The sequence below is a fragment of the Gavialis gangeticus genome, unplaced genomic scaffold, assembly GCF_001723915.1.
Source record: "Gavialis gangeticus isolate Ggan-Ray unplaced genomic scaffold, GavGan_comp1, whole genome shotgun sequence".
In the NCBI taxonomy this organism is placed as follows: domain Eukaryota; kingdom Metazoa; phylum Chordata; order Crocodylia; family Gavialidae; genus Gavialis; species Gavialis gangeticus.
In genome coordinates, this window is record NW_017729022.1 from 60,457,770 (window position 1) to 60,466,493 (window position 8,724).

Below are 8,724 nucleotides of genomic sequence, written 5' to 3' on the forward strand. Positions count from 1 at the left end.
CGCCGCGGCCGGGCTCGCGCACACAATGGAACATGGGGGGGCGCAAGGCTGGGGGGCGGTCACGAGGCGCCGGCGGCCACTCAGCGCGCGCCGTGCGCCACTCCCTTCCGCAAACTCCCTCCGCCCCGCCCCTTCCTTAAAGGGGAAGGAGAAGGAGAGGCCAAAGCCCCTCCTAGCCTCCCTGTGCTCGGCTTTTCTGTTTCTGTCGGCCGAAGAGCGCTCTGGTGCTTGGGGCAGGCCCGTTGTCATGCCGGGGCTGTCAGGCAGGGGGTGACTGCGCCGCCTGCAGGGGGACCACGGAGCCCTGGCGCCTAGCAGCCCGTCAGAGCTCCCTTCAGGCTGCGCAGCCCGCCAGTGTGGAGGGGCGCCTTGTACGAGCCAGCAGGGCTGGGCCCGGGCTCCACGCGTGGTTCTACGCACGCAGGGGCGGTACCAACCCGGTGGGGTTTTGGGGTCCGTCTGCAGCGCCCTGCACACGCTGCGTCGCCCCGTCCTGCGTCCCCCGCAGCCGTAGAATGCCAAGCCCGGCAGGAACGGCCTGGCAGAAAGTGCCCTCGCTCGCTGCTCCAAGAGAGGCGGTTTTGCTCACTTCAGATCTTTTGTGGGCTGAGGTGCTTCGAGCTTGGTGCTAATAACGCCAAGGTCCCAGTTTGTGCCCTGTACGGACGCTCTAGGGACCCTTTCCTTTCTTGCCCAAGCGCAGGGAGGGCCAACCCCATGATCCGTAAGGTCCCTTCCAGCCCCCAACAACTATGCAACTATCAAATGATTGCCAAGACCTCCGGTTTTGGGCCTGTACGTAGGATGCCTGCCAATGGATGTGGGCAGATCTGAAGTTCCTGGGATGGAGGATGCTCTCAGTTGCAGCACCATACATGGTGCTGCGAATGATTGAGTTCTGCCTGCTCAGTCCATGCGGGGTTTGGTACAATTGAGTTCTGCTTGGTTGATATGATTTGGAACCGATTCGGCTGATTTGACCTGGAACACGAAATATATTAATTAAAAAAAGAAAGATGTGTTTAAGATAACAGTCCATCCTTGGAGGTGGGCAAGGGGTGTTTAGATTTTGTTCTGTGGCCCCTACCATTTTCCCAGCAGCGGTGTCAGGCTGATTTTTCATGCTCCCCACAAGGGCAGAGGTGGCCTCCACAAGTGTTGAGAGCCATTTCTTTATTCCTGGTCACTCATCTGATGTGCTGCATTATCAACGTAAATGCACTGCCCATCCACACGGTTTAACCCCTTGACCCCAAGCCTGCAACTTGTTCTGTGCAGGCAGAGCCAGGCACCTGTGTACGGCTGTACCGAGTTAAGCGGGGTACTACATGAGCACAGGACTCCACCCAGGCCAAGCAAGTTGTAGGCTCTGTTCTGAAGAAGGCAGGGTAGTTTTGCACCTTCTAAATTAGCCAAAGTAGGTGTATCTATATAGATATAGATCTAGATAGCACAAGATTTCCTGGTCTGAAACTCACTTCATCAGATGCTGTGAAAGGACAAGGTTGAAGGACAAATCAGAATATATCCCAAGACACCGAAGGGGAAGAAGGGGAAACTGTTTTTGTTAAATAAAAATAGGAGCAGTGACAACATATTCACAGGTGGATTAGTATTAAAAGGCCTGCTGAACTTGAGCTGCTTTTTCAAGAGGCATTTCAATAAATAAAGCACATAACTCAGTGAGATAGGAAGTTATTGCAACTTTACACCACCATTACAAAAAAATTGAAATATTACAGATGTGTAATCATAACTAAAAGGTTTGTATCAGTATTACACAGCATATTTAATATATACTCACATCTCTTCCCCATATAGGCTTAACTTACAGCAGATCTCTTATGCTAACCTAAGAGATGCATAATATTTAATAACAATCAAAACTACAGAGACTTTTTACAGATTAAGGAGGATGGACCATTGACTGGTCAAGAGTTCCTCGGAGCTTCAACACATCAGTCATTCTTGTACAGGAAATGCTGTTGGCCAAGGTTTCTGTTTTGTTTTTGGTGCTATTGCAAGATAAAAATGGAAATGAGGCGTAGATATGTGTACGTGTTTAATGGAAAATAAGGTTTTATTTTATGTGAATAAGATATTCATAAATGGATGCCCCGTACATTAACCGGTTAATTAATCGTATCAGTCATTTCTTTCAGCATTACATTTATTTTCAGTGCATTAGCACTCTGCAGATATTTTATATCAATTTGGGAAGGTGCTTGCAGTTCTATTCTGTACCCTCCTCCTGATAGTTTAGCAAGAGCTGTGAGATCTCTAAGGCAGAACGTTCTAGGCCTTTCCCCCTTCATACTGCCCACATTCACCTACTCAGAATTGCACATCTACAGATGCGCATTGCAAGAATTACACCTTGAATTTGAAGAGACCCAGTTGTAAGTGACAGAGTTGATTTCAGCAAAAGAAAAGATACAGGCAGATTTAGACTTCCACTAACTAACCTGTTAGTTTCCTTACATACAGACTTGATAGTTGGCATAGCACCAAATGGACTATGTTAGGGGTGCCCAACACAGCCTTTTTTGATGGCCAGTTGCAAGGCACAGTTTCCAGTGGAGGGGGGATCTGCTTTGATCAGATGTGAGCCCTCAGCATGTTTAGATGCAAGAAACTGACCATAAATGCAGACGCATGCACTAATTCATGAATTGTCACTGAGCAGGGACACAGGACTCTACTTTGTTTTCAGATCCTCTCTTTTAATAAAGTGATTTAATAAAGAATTATGTCAGGTTACTGGGATTGCCTTGGAGGGCTACAGGGGACTCACAGTCCTTACGTTGTACACACCTGAATTATGCAAATGGAGTTTTGTTCCAACTCTTCCAAGATTATTTATAGAATGTGTACAGATATATTTATTTCCTCTGAGATAAAGCTTTGGGATGGAGGAAGATTTCATTTTCTTTTAAAGAACAAAGTCTTGGTAAATATTGAAGTTGTAGCAAAATAAGTGTTTTGAAAATAAATTGTTATAGTTGCAGAGTTAAACACCAAAAATAAAGGCATAACTTGAATCACTACATATCAATCTCACTTGTTTATTTTTATTTATTCATTATCTCTTATTCCTACAAATAAGGCCTAAGATTCCTATAACAAACAAAATAGAGAAAAGAAAAACATGTTCTTTATTTCTTCCTGTTATTTAGTTTGTCACCATTGGGCTGCACTTCGAGTGCACTCCATTTCACTGTTTCCCTTGATCCTTTAAACAGCAAGGGGGCAATACAAATATTTTTGTAAGAGAAGGTGATTGTAAAACCACAAGACAATGGTGAGAGGACTCAAGAATAGGTGTGGTACTCAAGACTAATTTTAATTCTTTTAAGTTGACCAAGACTCTTAAATGTTAAATTGTGGCTTCATTTGATCAAGGGAAATCAAGTTTCCAGATTCTTCAGCATCTCATGATCATGCTGCTTTTGCTAAGGAATTGCTGCCAGATTCCTAAAAGGTACCTAGGTGCAGAAAAGTTCCTGAAGACCCTTAAAATGGGGGCCTTACTGAACTCAATCAAAGAGAAGAAAAAGTTTTGAGCCACCAATTCCTGCCCAGGGCCTAAATCCTGCTAAGAAAACATGCATGCTTAGTGAGTAGTCACACTGAAACCTCCCTTTACTATTCCCAGTTTTAAAGTTAAGCACATATAAATTGCTTGCAGGATCAGGGCCAGAGAGAGACAAATGTGGAGTTGTCATTCCCCAAAATACTAGATTCCTCAACTGAACAATTAGGAAAATGGCATGATAACTTGTTTCTTTTCCTTCAATTTCTGGTTCTCCACCTTGCCTTCCAGTAGGACAATGATTCTTAACAAGGATGATGTAGCACCCTGGGATGCCATGATATACTTTTAAGGGTGCTCTGCAATATTAGCACTGTTACATGTGAAAATATCTACATGAGAGGCAAGGATTTTTGTGAATGATATCTTTTAGTATATCAGCTACATGGCTGAGAAAAACTTAGACAAGCATTTCAAATGCAAGATACGTTTCTTCAGGTGACCAGGTCTTGTTATCATGGCTAAAACAACTATCCAACCACCTGTGCATGATAAATCCAAAGGCCACATTTAGATGAGGGGATATCCAGGGGTCAAAAAATCCTGCAGAAAAAAAAGCAGAGCGGCACACGCAGGGGCAGCATGCATCGTTCAGAACTGGAGTCTGGCCGGCTGGAGTCACGCTGCAGCTGCCAGCCACGCTCTGTGCGACAGGATTGCCACTGTTGCAGCCCAGGAAGGCCCCTAGGACCTGAGGTAAGGCTGCTGGGGCCAGCCCACTGCTAGCCCCAACCTCCGCTGCCCCACCCGGGGTAACTTGCTGCGTGCCAGAGGGCACATGGCACCGGCATTCCCTGGGAACAACTAGCGATGACACAAGGTACCGCCACTAGTTGTCCCCAGGGAACCAAGCAGCCATGCACATGTGGATGTGTCCAAAGATTTCAAATAGAAATACAAAGTGTCAAACACATTCTGACCTATTGTGGTCTTTCTGAGTTCTTTGCAAGAGAAGAATTGCTTTATTATTTTTCTGCAGTAGAACAAGAGCTGGCATCTTCTGAGTGGCTTCTCAAGACTAAAATGGTAGAAAACAGCTCTAGGAATTCTTTGGAGTGGGAACTGCCCCTTCTTGGTTATTTGGGAAATGTGTAGTATACTATGAATTAAATCAAAATAGTATTAGCATTCTTAATATTAGCAAGTAATATATTAGACTGATATCCAGCTTACGCTTTTAAACTACTTCAGATAGTAACTATATCTTATTTTTGTTCATTGGTTAATAGATATTTTCTTATAATTATTAGTACAGGAGTGTACCAAATCAAACTATTTTCCCTTCAAAGGAATAAACATATAAACCAAGTTACATACTAGGGAGAAGGAGGAATTAAAATGAGACATTTCTGTTGGTTTCTGGAAAAGAAATGATTAAGGACAAATGAGAAAAAAACCTGAAAATGGGATTAAGATCAACCAAAAAAAGGAAACAGAGTGCTTGGGTTTGTTTCTCTTGCTAAAAATACCAAGGTTCTGTCTAATGAATCTAAATATACACATGCAGTAACAGTCTACCCTAGTCCTGCTATATGTGATATTTCTCTGCCAAAATAACAGGGTACAATGTTATTGGAAAATGGTCCACAAACTACCAAGTATACATCAACACAGAAGCATGTCTACATGTCTATTCCTACAAAAACAAATTGACTAAAGGCTGGACAATCAAAGGTATAAAACCTGTTTATCTAGCAAACCCTCCATACCTCAGTCTCTCCATCTGTACAGTGGGAATAATGATACTTATCTCCTGCAAAGAGGTGTTATATGGCATAGTAATTTATCCTTATAAGTAATTATTGTTATTGTAAAGTGCTTTGAGGTTATTGGATGAAAGGTGCTACAACATAAGCAAACATGGTTATGCTGAGTGTCATCCTAGGGAACAATTAAATGGAACCAAGAGAAATATGAAACCAGGGGTGAATCCAGGAGGGATGTAGCGGTGCAGTCACATCCACACTTTGATTCCTGCCAAAGTTTAAAACCTACTGCCTGGCAGGGGCAGCAGCATTTCTACCCAGGCAGCAGTGAGGGAGTCATTTGACTTAATAGCTCATTTAATTCATAGTCAATCCTGCTGACTGTGAGCTGCTCCTGGTGATGTAGCTCCTATTTCACAACCCTGTGGACTGTTTTTAACTAGCTAAAAATATTAACTCAGGTGTTGAAAAAACCTTAAGTGAAACTTTGGTTGCACTGTCAAGATGCTCAAGAAGGCTAGATTTTGTTTTATGAATCTGAAAAAGAGAAGTCCATCGAATTCTAATGAAAAGCAGCACTAATAAAACAACATATTTTGATTCTTTTTGCCTAATTTGTTGTGTTTTTTAAAAATCATATATGATATAGCAAATTAATGCAGATTCCAATAGTTATGTGTGTTTTGCTTCAGTCTCAAATGGAATGATGCTGCCCTAGGTCCTGGAAACTATTGTTTAGTTTCCTTTTAACTGGATCAAAATGTTTTGTGTTATATGTGATGATACACCGTACTATCTGCAGCCCCCTCTCCAAAACCCTAGATCTGCCCATGTATGGAACCTTGCACTCATAATACTGGATCTAATTTGGCTTCAGTTGGTAGTGAATAAAAAGTGTTGCTGTACCCAGCTATTGCATGGACTGTGAGAAATGACAACAGTATCTCCTTCCCACCAAGTCTACATAAGGATCAGTAGTAATGGTCTGTCATGTTCCCAGTCACATAAGAAAGGCAAAGATCTGCATGGACAGAAAGAACCAGCTCTTATCCCTCATGCTTGGGGCAGTTCATGCTATGGTGCTTGTGGTGTAATTGCTCTCTGAGTAAATAGGGGCTGGTGTCCAAAGTGGTCAAGCCATTTTCTTCCATTCACTAAATTCACGTTGAAAAGAATTCACAGTAAGAGAAAGTTTTCCAGGACTAGTAGCCCAGCACTACACACTGCCTCATGGTATTGGCTACACAACTTTGTGACACTTTAATACAGTACTTCGATCTCTGAAGCAAAGATCATTCCTTCCAGGGTGAGGTTTGCAGAGTAGGGGCAGGAGAAGACCACCTGCCGTTCCCCTGGAATAAGGGCAAAACTGCCCCCATGCAAGGTGGATTCTAGGGGATGTGTAGAAAGGTAAGGCTCCCTGGAAGCATTGCAACCATGCTAACAGGGCTTCATCCTGACTCCAGCCCCAAGCTACATTATAATTTCTGACAATCTCTAAAATCCTAGAGTTGGGGTGATGCATGTCCCAGTGCAGTCCACTCCTGCTCCCAGCACAATGTTCTTTTCCTTTCTTCAAGGAGTTTGGAAAAGAAGTGGCCCATTCAACATAGAGGAGGGTCTCCTCTTTGTGCAGAGCCAGGGAGACATTGCCTAATGCTGTAATTGTAGCAAGTCATGTCAGTGCCCATTTATACTTCTGGAGGACAAGAGACTGCTGTGGTTGAGTCAGAACACTACAGAGTAGAATATCAAAGTTAAAACCCAACAGTGCTCTGATATGAGTCAAGTGTTATTAAAACCATAAGAATAACCATCCAATAACTGGTTCTCACATAAAAGAAAAGACTGGCTTTGTGACAACAAACAACATACTTTCAGAGCTTTGCCCCAGAAATACGGTCTCCCTTAGTCACACAATCTTCAATCACTGCAAACACAAAGTTATGTTGCTGAATGTGTAGGGCTCGGCTGTTTACCAGAAGAATGTTTCCTCCCTAGAACACATGTTTTTGCTTAAAAGGAGCTCTCCCAAACATTTTATTTCATTAACAAAAGCAACTTTATAGCCCTCACAAATATACATTAGTATTCCCTGGCAAGAAAGGAAAGCAAAAGGGAAAGAAAACTGGCCACTCAGTTTTGTAAGGGGCAAGGACTAGGATGTTAATACGAAATACTGTCAGATTTAACATCTGATGCATGGAAATGTAAGTGGCTTTACATTTTTTTGTTCACATGCAAAACATGAACTGAGACTCAGGACTAAAAGACCTACATACTAGTCCTACCACTGCCAATGACATATTAGGTGACCTTAATTAACACTTAACTTTTCCATGGATCAGTTTTACCCTCTATAATATGGAAGCAATCATTGTTTCTCAACTTCAGAGAACACTTTGAAATCTATGAATGAAAAGGGTCAGGTGCTGGGTATACTGTAGATCTTACCATATACCCAAGACCAAACTCATCCATAGCATAACTCTACTGAAATCAATGGCATGACACCAGAGGTTAATTTAACCCACTATTTTAGAGGGTTTTGGATGAAATCTCAAGTCTTATGAACTATGTGATTCTGGAGGTTAGACTAATGGGAGATTTCTCAGTGATAGAACAAGCTGATCATTATATTTAAAATGTAACATGCAATATCCCTAGAGATGCCAAAAAATAATTGTCATTACATTGTGGACGTTCTTTATGCCTGCATTGACATGTAGCATGATCTGTTACTGATGTTAGGTTTGTTTCAATGAGGAAGACAATTTCTATGCACCTTCAGCCTAGGTTCTTGAGTCTTTTGATATCAGTCAAATGCATAAAATCTAATGGGGAAATTTGATTTTACCAGGCAGGATTACTTGTAATGTCTTTTGAAACTTGTTAGATTAAATTAACTCACTTTATACTTCTATTCCCTGAGCTGAATGCTAGTGTCCTGTACAGCTGCAAGCCAAAGCTAAATACACTGGGTTCACTCTCATGTACGCACATGAATGCCTGTGGCTATTTCTGGAACCAAGAGCAGAGTAGCCACATTCATACAGCACTGAGAGGCAGGACTAATTAACCTAGGACCTGTGCTACATGAATGTGGCTATACTGCTTTTCAGGTAGTAGCACCAAGGGGACCTCCTGAACTGGAAGCTGTACAGCCTGTTCATGTGGTGTCTGGCAGCGTGACAAGGCATCTTCTCAGAAGATACAGCAGAACATTGCATGGTGCTGATCCTGGACTGCTTTTTAAATTTCAGAGAAAAAAAAAATCCTATTTCATGGAGTCCTTGAGGACAGCAGGACACAAACCCCTGAAATCTGGGGTTATCCTGAAATATTTATTTAATGGTTGCTGATTTCAGTGGGATTTAGGTGTCTATGAGGTTTTGAAAGTTACACAAGTTCCCTATCTACATCTGT